Source organism: Oryx dammah, unplaced genomic scaffold (genome assembly GCF_014754425.2).
Source record: "Oryx dammah isolate SB20612 unplaced genomic scaffold, SCBI_Odam_1.1 HiC_scaffold_1, whole genome shotgun sequence".
Classification (NCBI taxonomy): Eukaryota; Metazoa; Chordata; class Mammalia; order Artiodactyla; family Bovidae; genus Oryx; species Oryx dammah.
In genome coordinates this window covers 48479891-48497834 of record NW_024070185.1, presented here as the reverse complement: position 1 = coordinate 48497834, position 17944 = coordinate 48479891, and the positions used below count along the sequence as shown (strand labels likewise).

General features: G+C 37.4%; 1 pseudogene; it reads right to left on the bottom strand.

Annotated features, from left to right (window-relative positions):
- Positions 1 to 1749: 1749 nt before the first annotated feature.
- LOC120864187 lies at positions 1750 to 17582 on the bottom strand (annotated as a pseudogene).
- Positions 17583 to 17944: the final 362 nt, after the last annotated feature.

Sequence of the window (17944 nt, the reverse complement as noted above, 5' to 3'; positions counted from 1 at the left end):
CTAATTATGCCTTAGGAGCAGAGTCAAAGTGGAAATTAGCATTTTACAATACAGTGTGTTAAAATAAATGAATCATTTGCTAATTGTTGAAAAAAACAACGAAAACAAGAGGTTTGATAAACACAATTCCTTAAAGAAAATACCAGATAAACAGATAGCAAGATTCCTATTGTGTTCCTGTCATCCCCACTATGACTGCACACACAGAAGATCTGATAGTTTCTTACAGAAAAAAATGTAAGAATAGTTTCAATTTGACACACTGTCACGTGGATAATACAAACAATTTCAAAAGCTTTTACAAACAAGGACAGGCCATCCAATTTGTTTATTCGGAGAATAATGCTGAATTTATGTGTACCTGGAAAAGAAAGATGAAGTCCTAATTTTAATCCTCCAGGTCTGTCAGTTGTTTACTTTCTCCATTTCCATTGTGACATCCTGGTCAAGATGGTCATTATCTGGATGGCCTTAGGTTGTTATCCCTAAGTGCTCTCTGTATTTGAATTAGACCCCAGATAATGCTCTCATTTCCTGCTTGTATTTCAAGCCCTTTATAATGCAACTCCCCTTAAACCTTCAGTCTAAAGTAGTTTTTCACTGTCTGTTTTATGTCCCTTATATGTCTTAGCTCATTAACAAGTTCAATTAAAAGAAGCACACAGTGCTGGGTACTATACTGAAAAAGTTTTAGTTGCTATCTTTTTTTTCCTCTTAACATTTTATTAAGGTCTGAATTGTATCTCCTCTCTAAATTCTTATGTTGAAGTCTCAACCTCTAGTGCCTCAGAATGTAACAGCATTAGGAGTTAAGATCTTTAAGGGTATAATTAAGCTAAAATGAGGCTATTAGGATGAGGCTTTAATCGAAGATAACTGTTGTCCTTAACAAGAAAAAGGAGAGACACAGGGATGTGTGGGCATAGACCAAAGGCCACGTGAGGACAGCCCGTCTACAGACTCAACAAACAGCCTTCAGGAGGAACCAGTCCTGCCGGCGCCTTGTTCTTAGACCTCCAGCCTCCAGAACTGTGAGAAAACAAATGTCTGTTGTTAAAGCCATTCAGACTCTGGTATTAATATTTTGTTTCAGCAGCAGCCCTTGCAAACTAATACACATGTATACTTAGTAGGTTATCAAAAGGAACTGATAACATTGTAAAAATACCAATTTGCCCTAAAGTTAACCTCATAATCCAGAACACATAGAGCCAATATAAAAATGGATTTTGAAGACATCCCCTCTTTACATGCTTTCCCCCGTCTCTCCAAATCTAGCACAGCTCATCTATTATCCCGTGGAATGTTCTCCGCTGCTCTGGGCAACTTTAACTCCCTCCTCTGGACCTCTTGAGTACCTAGTTCCTAGTCCAGTGGAAAGAAATATATTCAACATCAGAACTTTGTTCTTATTCTGACCCCAATGTTGAAAACTAATATCAGTATATTTGTCTATTGAAGCTGGCACAGAGGGAAGGAAGACAGAAGCCCCTTGCCGGCTTGCTCCATCTACCAGTGCTCATTCATTCCCTTCTCTATTGCTCACAGTGACACTTGGGACACCAGTGCATGAGACATGGGTTTAAAACCCTTGAATCACATTACAATTCATTATCTTAAAATATCCTCTTAAGAGCTCTCATATGAGGAGGCAGGCTACACCATACACTTAAAAAACCACTACACTAGGTTGACATACAATGAACTGAACTGAGCTTAGAGGGATGAATTTTATTAATAAATTGCTTGCTAAGTGAATTTGAAGCCCCAAATTTTTCTAAATTAAACAAGAAAACTTCCATCTGGTCTGAGAATCTAAGAACAGGAACTACCCATGGAACGGGGCTCTGCTTGAACTTGGTATGGTTTTGGCTTCATGACTAACCCATACGTGGGTGTCAGGTCAAGCTCGATCACGGGGCATTTCTTCAGTGTGAGCTGTTGCAGAACTGTGGTGATGAAAACGAATACTTCATTTTGTGCAACCTCTTTTCTGAGACCCTTCTGGATTCCCATTCCAAAAATGAAGACTTTCTCAATAAGACTTTTATTCAGTTCCCTGTTTTCATTCAGAAATCTCTCAGGTGTAAGTAAGTTGGGATTATCCCAAATAGTTCTGTATAAAATAGACAAAAATAAAAATTTTTAAAGACTTCATTTTATCACTTTTGCTTTTGTTGCCAACTTCTCCATAATAATTTTGCTTTGGATAAGTCTTTCATACAAGTTCAGAACAATGGATATAAAGTTATATATACATATATCTGTGTGTGTGTGTGCGTGGGTATGGTGCTTCCCGGGTGGTGCAGCAGTCAAGAATCTGCCTGCCAAGGAAGGAGATGTGGATTCAACCCTTGGGTCGGGAAGATCCCCCTGGAAAAGAAAATGGCAACTCACTCCAATATTCTTGCCTGGAAAATTCCATGGACAGAGAACCTGGCAGGCTACAGTCCAGGGACTGAAAAGAGTTAGACATGTCTGAGTATGCAAACGTATATGTATATAGTTATGGAGGTATATAATTAGATAATTATTGTGGATATATATGTCATTATTCCCTTTAATATGTTGACAGATTTAGTTATCATGAAACAGTACAATTATACCTATTTTTCACAAAAATGGTTTCCGGTTCATTAAATAATGAATAAAATACATGAAACGTATTTTAATTTTTTACTATTTTAAGTGAATAATTCCACAAAAGTCTCAATAGAATATTACAAAATTGTGGTTAAATAAAAGGTAATAAATATTTTAATCTCCTTGGCTTTAAGCAAAACAGGAAGGATTAGACTATTGAGGCCACACCTCTCACTCTGGTGCTCTTTCACTGTGTTTAGGAAATAACCTTCACACATTATCATAGGTTTCCTGAAAGCAACTCTGATTGAGGGGGTTGCCCACATTTGGTTCTCTCTCCTCCTTCCACCTTTTGTTACAAGCACTGCATCAGGCTCATCTACAACTAATGATAGTGTATTACCTACATCCTTAGTCATACATCAGAGACTCACCTGACTTCATAAAGAACTGGGTCTCTTTGTCGATAGATGTCACCCTATTCCTAGGAGAAAAATTTGTTTTCTCGGCACCGGAGGTCATAGACCTGGAGGTTTACAAATAATATTCAGCCCTCCAACAAACTTCGTTTTGCTCTCATAATCTTTTAAAAGTAATTCATTGCTGCTAACATTTAAAAATCAGAAGATTCCACAAGAAAATCTCCATTTCTAACTAAAAGAGCTGATAACACTGCAACGATGTCCTGCTCACCAATAGTTTACTGGGTTGGATAGATACAACAGATGACCTCTCCCCACTGCTCCAACATATAATTCACTTTTCATATTTTCCATTGCTCAGTGCGTGCTTGAACTTGTGACCTTTTAGATTAAACATGAATAATTTCCCCATAATATCAAGTCTTGAATTACATACTCATTTAACTTAAACAAGTGTCTTCTTACAAAGAGTATTTCTTTATTAGCACCTATGTTAACTGAGCTTGTTTGCTCATTACTCAACAGTCAATATAATCACAAGTTCTTAGGATACTAGAACACTTGAGATACTTGGGGTTGTACTAACAGAAAATAAATGTCATTCAGTTTACACTGACTGTATTTCTTTTTATAGTGGGTCTTAAAATGTTTAGGTTTATCCAGTGTAATCACTGGGTGGAGAAGAGATGTATCAATCTCTCTGACAATAAGCTTTCCAGTGGGACAGACTATGCGGTGTATTCCACCAGTTTGCTGGTTACAGAGATCATGAAGGTGCTATTAGGAGCACAGGATAATAACTTCCCTCCCTAAAAGCCTAGCATCTAAGCCATCAGTCAGATGAGGTCTTGGGTAAAGAGAGAGAAGCTATACAGAGTACTGTACATATGGTACTAGCTGAGTGTATAAGAATGCAGTCTTGGGAATTCCCTGTTGGTCCAGTGGTTAGGACTAGGTGCTTTTGCTGCTGGGGCCCAGGTTCGACCCTCAGGAGGGGAACTAAGATCTGGCAAGCCATGTGGTGTAGCCAAAGGAAACCAAAAAAAGAAAGAAAGAAAGAATGCAGTCTTTATCAGTTTGCTGGAAACATCAAGTCCTTACTACATGGAGCATATAATTTCCATCAAACCAGATTTGCATATTAAATAGGATTTGCACTGGATGTGAATCCTGCTTCTGTTACCTGCTGAAAATGTGATCTTAAGTAATTTGCTCAACTGGACTGAAAGTTTCTTCATCAGTAAAACTGGGATTATAATAGCACCACTATGTAGGATTACTCTTGAGCTCAGAGTAGATATATCTGAGCTTTTTGTACCCAGCAAACAGTTGTTGTTTTAGCTGCTAAGTCATGTCTGACTCCCTGTCAGGCTCCTCTGTCCATGAGGTTCTCAGGCAAGAATACTGGAGTGGGATGGCTGCCATTTCTTTCCCCACAGGATTTTCCAGACCCAGGGATCAAACCCCTGTCTCCCAGGTTGGCAGGGGGATTCTTTACCACTGAGCTACTAGGGAAGCCCCCAGAACACAATCAGTTCAGTTCAGTCGCTCAGTCGTGTCCAACTCTTTGCGACCCCATGAATTGCAGCACACCAGGCCTCCCTGTCCATCACCATCTCCCAGAGTTCACTCAGACTCACGGCCATCGAGTCCGTGATGCCATCCAGCCATCTCATCCTCGGTCGTCCCCTTCTCCTCTTGCCCCCAATCCCTCCCAGCATCAGAGTCTTTTCCAATGAGTCAACTCTTCACATGACGTGGCCAAAGTATTGGAGCTTCAGCTTTAGTGTCATTCCTTCCAAAGATATCCCAGGGCTGATCTCCTTCAGAATGGACTGGTTGGATCTCCTTGCAGTCCAAGGGACTCTCAACAGTCTTCTCCAACACCACAGCTCAAAAGCATCAATTCTTCGGCTCTCAGCCTTCTTCACAGTCCAACTCTCACATCCATACATGACCACAGGAAAAACCATAGCCTTGACTAGACGGACCTTAGTCGGCAAAGTAATGTCTCTGCTTTTGAATATACTATCTAGGTTGGTCATAACTTTTCTTCCAAGGAGTAAATGTCTTTTAATTTCATGGCTGCAATCACCCTCTGCAGTGATTTTGGAACCCCAAAAAAATAAAGTCTGACACTGTTTCTGCTGTTTCCCCATCTATTTCCCATGAAGTGATGGGACCAGATGCCATGATCTTCGTTTTCTGAATGTTGAGCTGTAAGCCAACTTTTTCGCTCTCTTCTTTCACTTTCATCAAGGGGCTTTTTAGTTCCTCTTCACTTTCTGCCATAAGGGTGATGGCATCTGCATAGTTATTGATATTTCTCCCGGCAATCTTGATTCCAGCTTGTGTTTCTTCCAGCCCAACGTTTCTCATGATGTACTCTGCACAGAAGTTAAATAAGCAGGGTGACAATATACAGCCTTGACGTACTCCTTTTCCTATTTGGAACTAGTCTGTTGTTCCATGTCCAGTTCTAATTGTTGCTTCCTGACCTGCATACAGATTTCTCAAGAGGCAGGTTAGGTGGTCTGGTATTCCCATCTCTTTCAGAATTTTCCACAGTTTCTTGTGATCAACACAGTCAAAGGCTTTGGCATAGTCAATAAAGCAGAAAAAGATGTTTTTCTGGAACTCTCTTGCTTGTTCCATGATCCAGAGGATGTTGGCAATTTGATCTCTGGTTCCTCTGCCTTTTCTAAAACCAGCTTGAACATCAGGGAGTTCATGGTTCACATATTGCTGAAGCCTGGCTTGGAGAATTTTAAGCATTACTTTACTAGCATGTGAGATTAGTGCAATTGTGCGGTAGTTTGAGCATTCTTTGGCATTGCCTTTCTTTGGGATTGGAATGAAAACTGACTTTTCCAGTCCTGTGGCCACTGCTGAGTTTTCCAAATTTGCTGGCATATTGAGTGCAGCACTTTCACAGCATCATCTTTCAGGATTTGAAACAGCTCAACTGGAATTCCATCACCTCCACTAGCTTTGTTCGTAGTGATGCTTTCTAAGGCCCACTTGACTTCACATTCCAAGATGTCTGGCTCTAGATTAGTGATCACATCATCGTGATTATCTGGGTCGCGAAGATCTTTTTTGTACAGTTCTTCTGTGTATTCTTGCCACCTCTTCTTAATATCTTCTGCTTCTCTAAATATTAGTTGTACTCTACATTATTCCCACCACTGCCATCACCACTCATCAGTCTCATTTTTCACTGCCTGAGGTACTTTCAGCTCAGCCTAACCTTCTGTAATTGATATGGGCAACCGCACCAACTCCCGGAGTCCACCCAAACCCATGTCTATTAAGTCGGTGATGCCATCCAACCATCTCATCTTTTGTCATCCCCTTCTCCTCCTGCCCTCAATCTTTCCCAGCATCAGGGTCTTTTTCAATGAGTCAGCTCTTCGCATCAGGTGGCTAAAGTACTGGAGTTTCAGCTTCAACATCACTCCTTCCAGTGAACACCCAGGACTGATCTTCTTTAGGATGGACTGGTTGGATCTCCTTGTAGTCCAGGGGACTCTCAAGAGTCTTCTCCAACACCTAGTTCAAAAGCTAATGGTGACTTACTTATCATGATTTACTTGATACATATTAATAAAGGTGCATATTTTCCTGGGAATGAAAGCCATTCAGAGTAGTGTCTGCTGTAGCACTATAAGAAAGAGAAATACAGCATTATAACACATCTTGCAAACTCAAATAACCCATTGCTAAGCTGCCTCCCACAATGCATGGACTATTTTTATAAATGCTATTTTCTACTATAATAATGATATGACATTTTTATAAATGCCTATTCATTCATTAATTGATATATATTTTCTGATCTCCATGTTTAGTCGCTCAATCATGTCTGACTCTTTGCAACCCTTTGAACTGTAACCCACCAGGCTCCTCTGTCCACAGTATTTCCCAGGCAGGATTACTTGAGTGGATTGCCATTTCTTTCCCCAGGGGATCTTCCTAAGCTAGGGACTGAACCTGTGTCTCCTGTGTCTCCAGCATTGCAGGTGGATTCTTTACCACTGAGCCATTAAAGTTATTTTTTGCTGTAATAATGATATGACATCTCTATAAATCCCCATTCATTCATTAATTGATGTATCTTCTGTTGCTGCTGCTGCTAAGTCACATCAGTTGTGTCCGACTCTGCGTGACCCCATAGACAGCAGCCCACCAGGCTCCCCCATCGCTGGGATTCTCCAGGCAAGAACACTGGAGTGGGTTGCCATTTCCTTCTCCAATGCATGAAAGTGAAAAGTGAAAGGGAAGTCGCTCAGTCATGTCCGACTCTTCGCGACCCCATGGACTGCAGCCTACCAGGCTCCTCTGTCCATGGGATTTTCCAGGCAAGAGTACTAGAGTGGGGTGCCATTGCCTTCTCCAGATGTATCTTATACCTATTGTCAAATTACTAATTTATTCTTTATTTTGTATTTGTTAGACATATTGAGCATTTAATACATTGAGGGCATTTCTATGAGCTAAAATTTCCAGAAAATCATCATAGTATTTCTATGACAGAGTTGGTCATAAGTAGACATGCAATTACAACCAGAAACTTTAAGGAAATTATAAAGAATTTTCTTTGTATACAGCATGTTTTTGTCTTTTACTAATAGATTAAAAAAATATACATCAGTTAGTACTTGATAGAAGTATCTAGGAATTGGAATGGAACTGGAACTAGGAAATCTGAATTCTAGTTACTCTTCTAAGTGAGATGTTGGGCAAATCTCATATCTACTCTATGATTTCATTTCCTAGCTGTGAAATGATATTAGTTGTACCTGGAGGAACTAAGTTGCTTCTAGAACAAGGATTTTATTTTTCTAGTCCCATACTCAGACTTTATGCATACTGTACACCTTTCCCCTTTATACTTCTGTGATTATGCATGGCTTAGATTGTCATGTTATGTTTCCATATGGTACTCCCTAACTTCCAAAATGGCCCTCATTCTCAGTGACATTTCAATGTGATAAGTTTGAGAATGGACACTGGACACAATTGTCTTAGCCACTTCTGGGTTCTCCCTTCTGATTACCCAACCTGTAGAGAAGGTACATGTCATCTATAGTTATTAATGGACTAAGCTGAGGAGCCAGTTTCATACTTCCCAGGAAGACTGCAGTCATCCAATTTCAGCAGAGGATGAGTGGAGAAGTATGTCTAATTCAGGTGAAAACTATGACTAAGCCTCCTTAGTCTAGCTCTCAGCCAAACTGTGCAAACTAGTTCTGTTAATTTAGAAAGTTAATATTTGAAACTCTCTTTGACCTTTCATCTTGTAGTTGGTATTGAACTTTGGCAAAAAATATGGATATTACTCATTGGATGTTTTCAAAACCCAACAAAGGATAAGACCCAAAAAGGGATGGATCTATTTGTTGGGAGGATTACCTGTTCCTATGTGTAGCCACTTGCCTTTCTCAGTACATTCCTGTCACTCCCTCTGTGCATTCAGCTGCTCAAATTCTAATCCGTATAAAAAAGCACATGTTCCTACTCTTTGGAAACCTAGCATGTAAAATTTGGTTTCACTAATATGAAAGTATTAGTGATTATATATTCTAAAGGGGGACTCAATATATTAATGCATTCATTATAGGGTTTCTCTTTCTACATATATGTTTCCAAAACTTCCCATATAAAAGTGCCTTTCTACACAACTTTTAAGGAGTGTATATCCAATAAATACTTATTAGGGTACTGTTTAACCTTCATGTGTGTGTACATATGGTATAAGTAATAGCAAAAATTTTGCCCCCTTTACCTCAGATTGTCCTATTTATTTTGCTTCAATCTATTTCATTTTAACTTATTTTCTGCTTTTTGATCCCTTGTCCTTTTAGATGGAAAATAGTAAATATCCAAGTATAGAATGGATTAGTCCCAAATGATATATATAAGATGCTTTTTATTAATATGTTTGTGCTAAAATTCTTGGGTCATATCACACTACTCTCATCTGATCTTTTTAGTTTATATATTACTTCATTTCTTCACTTTTAATAATATAATGAATACCTATTTTCTAAAATATGTTTCTCCCTATTAGTGAGGTCCTCAGATGTGTTTTCAGGATCCCAAAGTGTATGATCACTTTCATTTCACCCCAGATGCCTGTGGTAAATTTGTTCTCTGTTCCTGATTAGTAAAGCTTGTAGACTGTATTCTTTTGTGTAGTACCCAAAGTCACCCTCCAGAAGCCTTTGGGACAGAAGAGCTACATCTTTAAATGTAGGCCCTTTGGGGGGTGCTTCCCTGATGGCTCAGATGGTAAAGAATCTGCCTGTAATGCAGGAGACTTGGGTTTGATCCCTCAGTCAGGAAGATCTCCTGGAGAAGGAAATGGCAAACCACACCTGTATTCTTGCCTGAGGAATTCCATGAACAGAGGAGCCTGGTGGGCTATAGTACATAGGATTGCAAAGAGTCAGACATGGCTCAGCAGCTAACACTTCACTTTTTTATTAACTTAAGTTAAAGATGAAATCTGCTTCAACCAGAAAGGGGATCTTCAGGAAAGAGATCACTGTGAATAGGTAGCATCACATGTGAAATATGGAGAGCAAACTAGAGAGGCAAAAGTCAGGGGACTGAGTGGCTAACTGGCTGGGTTTGACTGCTCAGCTAGTGGTCTTCCCCTTTGAGGTCCCTGGGCTGAGGCCACTGCACTCTGCTGTGCCAATTACCACATGCGGTGAGAGACATTCCCATACTTTGACTATTTAAAGATGGGAAGAGAAAAAAGCACTGAGTTTAATTTTTTTTTATTTTAACTATAAGGAATGGAAACAGTTTGAACTACTATAACTTAAGTTGTTTACATACATATTTAATAAAGCTTATCTACTTAGCCTATACTGGCATGCCTTTGGGAGCTGGAGAGTCTGGCATAAAGTTTAGTAAACTTTCAAATACCTATAAATGTATACTCTGTTCAATCTATTTGTGGCAACACTAGCTTCCTCCATCTATTGTCTAGCAAAATTCTTAGCTATTGAAAATGAAGCCACATCACATTAGCAGGTGGCTAAGACTGCTCATGGGGGTAAGCTAAGTGAGTCTGTATGACACATGACACTTAATAACCAAATATAAAGAATGGTTAGATTATCCATTGCTCCAAATTTCAATATTCTTTCCTCCCCTTAATTAGTAAGTATACGGTGAAAGTTAGCGGCATCATAATTTAGTTATGGAAAACATTCACATAATTTCCCTTGCTCTAGTTTAAATTTCATTAAAGAGTTTCAAAATAAAATAAAATATTAAAATAATATTAACATAATATAGATTTTAAAGAACTTCCTTCATTCATTCTAATGCTTTAGATTCCATACTCCTCCCACACCACTTTTGGAACAGTTGTTGTCCCAAAGGAGAAGCATATTCTTACCAATGAGGAATAGTAAAAAGGAGAAAGGAGGTATGCCCGAATATTTCATTTATAAAAGCTTCTGTGTAGGGTAAAATTTTCCTGTCTTCAAATCTGGGTGATTTCATCCCAATGTTTCCATCTGAGGGAAAAAAGAGATTTTTAAAATTTTAATCTAAAATGAAAATTTACTCATAATAATTATATTTTTCATCTGAAAGCATGTTGCCAATTTCTTCTTGAATTTTGACTTGAATTTCTGGATAGTATACCAAATAAAGAAGGCTCCAAAATATACATGTTGATATTATTTCAAACCATGAAAATAAAAAGAAAGTATACCTTGGAAAAAGGTATTAGCAAAATCAGATTTCAATTTACTTTGTATTTGGATACTAAGAATCCAAGGAAAATAATTTACATACAACTGCTCATTAACAATTATTATACATTTTTATAATTATTATTTACAAATACAATTGTATTTGCAATTTGTATTTATAAATATAATTATAAGTTGTATTTGCAAATACAATTATTATACATTAAGGTTTATTTCAAAATATAGGCTTAATATCTTGCCCATTAGAATACCCACTATCAATAAAATGTTGGTGAGAATACAGAAAACATGGAACTCTAATGTATTGATGGTAGAGATGTAAAATGATGAAATCACTATAGAAAACAATATGAAGAGCTCTCAAAATATTTTAAAAAGAATTACCATGTGACCGATCAACCTCACTTCTCAAAATATACTCAACACAGTTGAAAAAATGGACTTAAAAAGATATGTAAATCTATGTTCATGGTAGCATTATTCACAATAGTCAAGAGATGGAAACAATCCACACATCCACTCATAGACAAATGGATAAATAAAATGTGGTATATACAGGCAATAGAACATTTTGCAGCCTTAAAAAGGAGATGGTGTCACTTGCTATGATACGGATGAACCTCAAGGACATTATGCTAAATAAAACAACTTAGTCACAAAAGGAAAATACTGTGTGATTCCACTCATATGAGGTATTGTCATCAAAATCATAAAAACAGATTAGAAAGGTAGATGCCTAGGGTTGGCAGGAGAGGGGAGGGCAAATTGGGGTTTAATAGGCATAGAATTATAGTTTTAAAAGACAAAAAAGTTCTAAAAATCTGTTGCACAACAATGCGAATATACATGACACTACTGAATTGTACACATAAAAATATTTAGAATAGTAAATTTAATCTAAGGGGCTTGCAACCACAATAAAAAATAAAATTAAAAAAATTTTAATGTACAGATATTACTATAAGGCAAATTAAAACACTGGAAATAGCTCAGTACAAAATAAACCATTGTTATAATGGCTATGATCTATATATAATAAGAATATCTTAAACCATAAATAGCTATTGAATGCTTATTCTGTTCTATGCTCATTTCACTGAGGAGAGAGCTGTGCCTCAAGGACCTTATGGATCTTGCTTAAGGTGACTCAATTCAGAAGAGACAGGTGGGATGTAAACTTGGACTTACCTGGCTTCAAGGCCATAAGTTTGTATAAGTGCATAATGGAAGGTTGAATACATTCACTTTTTGAAATACTAATTTTTAGTGTAGTTATTTTATTTTAAAAATTCATTCTTTAAACACAGTGTCTTCACTTTTGATATCATCTATACATTGGTAAGATGCTTTTCATTTATTATGAAAATTAAAGCTAAAAGGTCTATATAAAACTTCATCTTTTCTCAAGGATGACTTTACATCAAAGAATGTGATCAGTTTTCTTGAAAACCTACAGTCAGAAATATCACATTAAACAGTTTTTCTAGGCTGTTCTAATTTTAAATTCAATTCAGTGATGACCTAACAGTTCAGATGGCAAAGACTTTGCCTGCAGTGTACGAGACCAGGGTTCGATCCCTGGGTTGGGAAGATCCTCTGGAGAAGGAAATGGCTATCCACTCCAGTATTCTTGCCTGGAAAATTCCATGGACAGAGGGGCCTGGCAGGCTACAGTTCATGGGGTCGCAAAGAGTCAGACATGACTGAGTGACTAACACTATTGCCAACATTATAAACGTTATTTATTTATGTTTTCTACCAAATCTTACAAAATCTAGTAACAAAAACTAATGGTTAAATCAATATAACATTTAAGGTTTTCATGATGATGATGACAACAATAACAGTGATAATTCCAAATATTGATCACTTGATTGCCCTGTCATTTGAAATGGGGGCTGTAATTAGTCCCACTCTAGAGATGAGAAACATGCAGCACAGAGATGGTTAAATATTTTACCAGGACCACACAAGAGACAAAGTGAGTCTCTAATTCAAATTTGTGGTTTCACTGCACTGGGACTTCAGAATTTGTTTGTTCTCTAAACAACCTTGCATCACAACATGTGCAAGAAATATACCAAAATTTAGCTTCAGAGCAAAGAGAACTCCTTCCCAAACATCTCTTCTTAAGACCTGGTTTTACATCTTTTGAACAGGGCAATCTCTTGTAGTGAGCCAGTAGATTTAACAGTTCTTATGCCATAAAATTTCTAACATGATTTCATAGTGCAAGGAATTATCCTGAAAATAAATTGCCCAAATGGATTTGCCAACGATGGTGTCTATAGTATCGTACAGCATGTTACAAGAACATGGAATTTTATTCAGAATACACTGTCTCTATTTGTTGTTAAAAGAAAACAAAACAAGTCATGAATGCTGCATAAAAGACACTGATTTTGCACACTGTAGAGCCATGAACATTATATCCAAGACCTAGGACTATTTGGATAAATATCAGGATTCAGATTTTGATCATCATGAACGTTTCTTTTTATGTCAAGGCTTAAGCAACCTATTATTTATTTTGGCATGAGGAAAAATAATACAAACAAACAAATGCCTCTGTCTACAAAGGAAATTCAGGAACACAAATATGTAGATCCTAGGAAAAAAGGGAACCCAATCGCCAATAACTACGGCATAAAGAAGAAAGGATAATACAAGTCTGAAGAATATTCCACCTAAAATGAAACTGTTAAAACACCTTTAGAATTTTGCTGTTGTTGCTGTTATACTAAGGGAATTTGCTTTCTACAGTCTAATATCTTATAAGAACTATAATAAATATGATAGTGTCAGCACAAATAATAAACAATCTATGATAGGAATAGAAGAGAGCTTTTTTTAAAAAAAGATTTTTGATGTGGATCATTTTAAAGCCTTTACTGAATTTGTCACAATATTATATCACAAGGCATGTGGGATCTTAGCTCTCCAACCAGACAACTGGACTGCCAGGGAAGTCCCTAGAACAGAGTTTCATTTGAGCTAAAGTGAGGACTGTAGCCCAGGAGACAGATTCAAGAAGCACTTGAATTGTGTTTCCCCAGAATTAAAATGGGGAAAGTTTGTATAGGAAAAAATTGCAAAGTTACATAAGGTGTCTGTCAAGAATTATGGCTGGAGTTGGCAAGAAGTAAGTGTGGTTTTTAAGCAAGGATTGCCTAAGATCCGAAATAGTTGCTTAGTTACAAGAAACCTTCAAACCATAAGTTTGTAGCTGGCAGCTACTAGCAGATATTGTTTTGAAAATGGCTGGTGTTGTCCTTGAGTTTGATATAGCACAGAAAATTCAAGTTCTCAGTGATGCAGGAACGTGTCTGAAACTATGTCCACAATCACCGTCCAGCTCCATTACAGATTCCTGAACCACAGTTTTATATTTTGTCCGAACAAAGAACAAACATCAAACATGAGAGGGGTACATCCTTCAAGGTTTCAGTGAGTCAGCATGACATGGTGTCTGAGAAGGAGATTTCATCTTCGAAGGAGTGCTAGAATTGGTATCATAGGAAGGGGGTGATATATCATCCCTATCTTCAACGTGAATAAGTCTTTTCAGTCATGTCTAAATCTTTGCAACTCTATGGACTGTATGTAGCCCACCAGGCTCCTTTGTCATGGGATTCCCCAGGCAAAAATACCTGAATGGGTCGCTATGCCCTCCTCCAAGGGACCTTCCCAACCCAGGGGTGGAACTTGCGTCTCTTAGGTCTCCTGCATTCAGAGGTGGATTGTTTACTGCTGAGTCACTTGGGAAGCCCTCTCCAAACTTGAGCACAAAGCTGAAGCCAAATCATGTGCCCACCATGATAACTTCCCCAGACCTCAATACCTGAAAATTGCTTCCATCAATAGGTAAAAATGGTTTAAGAAGAAAAAAAAAAAACTACGAAGTGTTACGAGTGATAGTGGTGTGATGGCGATATAAACTATCTTCCTGAAAAGGATATTGATAATCTGTATGAAAAACTCAAGAATCCTTTTATTATGTGACCCAGAAATTCTGCTTCATAACATAAGAGTACAATGAAAAAGGAGACAAACTGATGCACAAAGATGGTCATCTTACCATTGGCAAGATATTCAATATCTGCATTACTGAGACACAGACTAGTAAAATATGGGGAGGGTACAGACCATGGAGTACTCTGCAGCTGTTAGAAGCAGCACATTAGAAATACACCTGACAACCATGATTGGATCTCAAAAATATAGGGTTTCATGAAAAAGGTTAGAAAGGAGATGCAAATAACAATGGTAATTTACATATATTAAAGTTCATGATAAATATAAGAATATACACTAGTACATGAAAATATAAAATATAAAATCAAGCACATTTTATAAGAATACATAAGACAAAAAAACAGTACTTAAACAGATTAAGAATAAATGTCAATGGGTTGGGAAAGGGACTGGGTGTGGGATGTAGACTTAAGAGTAGTAAATGGCCAGTATCAAGAGAGGGAAATACTTTATAGCAGAAAACAGAAAATTGTGATTAACTGTCATTCACCTTAAATACTGATAAATAGTGGTACATACCACCTCCAAAGAGGTCACTCACAGTGCTTAAAATTTCATCCTCATTTAAGGTGGTGGTTTTGGTGACAGCATATTTGTTGCGGCATGCATTAATCGGAGCATCAGTGATATCTTGGATATGGTCCTGAGGACACAAACCTTAACATGATTATTCATCCCTTCTTACATTTTACAGCACATATGACTCTCATGCAGGAAGAGCCATATTACCATGTAACTTGAAATGAACCCAATTAACTTAGGAATGTAAAGAATATAAGTAGATCATTTTAAATCTTGCAACTAAATTTGCTTGACAGTGGTAATGCTCAATCATAAAAGAGTGTAGTGAAGAAAACCAAGTTACCAAACTCAATTTTCTTCTTAAAAGTTTTTTTTTTTTTTTTCAATCAATAAAGAGTATGCCTATGTCTGGAAGCACACTTAGAAAAATCAGAGGTCAACTTATAGAGAAAATGCTAAGCAATAAATATAAGAGGTTTTCAAACCTATTGTAAGAATTTTACTATGATCACCATGTAAAAGGAGGTGGGATTGGAATAGGTTAGGGAGTAGGAAAAAAATTTTATGAATTTCACAAACTGTTTTATTTACAGTATCTGATCTAGAATTCCAAGCTGGTACCTTGATATAGATTGTTTTCTGCCCATTCCTTTTAATCAGATGGGACTTAAGTCCTCACTCTCTTCATTTGTTCAATTATCTACTTTTTCATGTTTCCCCCCGCAATGCTTTACTCTCAGGAAATAGTTCCCTAACAACTAGGATTTTTTCTAGTATTTACATAATTCAAGAGAGAAATTTTCTTTTTGTGGACCATCAAATTGGGCCAAAAACATTTCAATGGCCTCACAAAAAGGTTTGCTTCTGTCATCTGGAAAACATTTCTACATGTGTTATGATCTCAAAGTTCATTTCTCCATAGGAAAGAAACTCAAGGAGGATATGAGACTAAACTGGAAGCTTCCTATAGGACATTCCTTATAATTATTAAAAGAACTTTCTGAAAAGACTATGTTGATACTTTTAAGACCTCATAGTTTCAGAGATAAAATTAGAGAAACAAAATTATTGGGTCATTTCTTCAGGAAACCCATTTACATGTTGATCATCATTTATCAGCCAAGGACAGATTCATATTTCAAGTATGCACCTTATCCACACAGTATGGAAATTCTGAGATTTCAAAAAATTCGAAGTTCTTTTTTGGGTCCCTACATGAGAACTAAGTAATACTGCCCTATAATCTCTCTGACTGGACTTCACATTATTAATGGTTTGGGTGAGGTTCATTATGGAAAAACTACAGTAAAAGAACCAAGGTAGTACATACAACTGTCTGAGCTCTCAATGCATTTCACAACTTATTTTTTTCCTTCTCACCAAATCCCTTGTCCCGTCATACATTTAAACCCTTACCTTATCATGTAAGATGATCTGGTACATGTAGAGCAATAAACATGCATGATAGAGAATAAATAGAGAGAATAGTAATAAATAGTAGAGAATAAATGCCTGATTCGGGGCATGATAAAACTCCTGGGGAGCATTTATAGTTTGCAAAGGAAGGTATCTGAAAGATGGTATGAAATCAGCAGGATTTGCTGCACTGGAGGCCTTGAGTAAGTCATCATCTGTTTTAACAATTCTAAGAAACTCCTCATCACTGTGGTCATATCTCTTGCCAAAGCAAAGGGTACAGATAACATTGGCCCTAGCACAGGTAATAGCACCTCTAGGTTCAAAGCTGCCACTCTTGGAAGTCAATTCTGTAAAGACTTTCACCAGCTCAGAGACTTCCTCGATGACATGTTCCTCAAGTAAGCAAGAGCAGGTGGAGGATTTTGTTTCTGCTTTAGAAAATGTTTGTAAAGCATTGGAAGCAATTTTCTTATGAAGTTTCCAGTTCTCCCCATTGAAAGCATAAGACTCTTCATTGTGCCAGGAAAGAAAAGGTATACACATTAGGTCAGGCTGCAAAATGCTCTCCATTTTTGAGCAGCACTTCTTTCACCATTTCCATCCCATTCACCACCAGGACAGGTACCATGCCAAGTTTGATGAGAAAGACATCTCCATATTTCTTCCTCATTTCCATGAATGTAAAGTAAGGATGGTCTCCAAGCTGAAGAAGATTTTCCACGATGGAGAGGGACCATGGCCCAGGAGGAAACACCTCCTTTCTCCCTTTGTTTCCTAGTTCTCTTACAAAAACAAAAACCATCACCAAAATTATGAGAGAAGTGGTCACCTCTCCAGAAGTGACTGCCATGCCGAACATCATTTTCAGGTATAAAACACCTAAAATAGAAAAGTTTAACCATCATTTTTGCTATTCTAAGCATAGACTAAGTAGTCTTTCTCCATGTAAACATTTAGGAGAAAAGTACAGACTCTTTATATTTAGATGAAAACTATTATTAAACAATGCACCAAGAGGGTAAAATTAAATTCTTGTAAAATTCACTGTATGTCTAGCTCAATTCTGTTATTTTCATGATTCTAACCATCAGACTAAATCCTTTCATGTCAGTTGTTGACATCATAGACAGAAGAAGAGGATAACTCACTGCAGGAAGCAGCCTGGTGGGTGGCAAATGGATTGAGGCTACAGAACCTAATTTCATACTCATTAGCTGGGGGAAT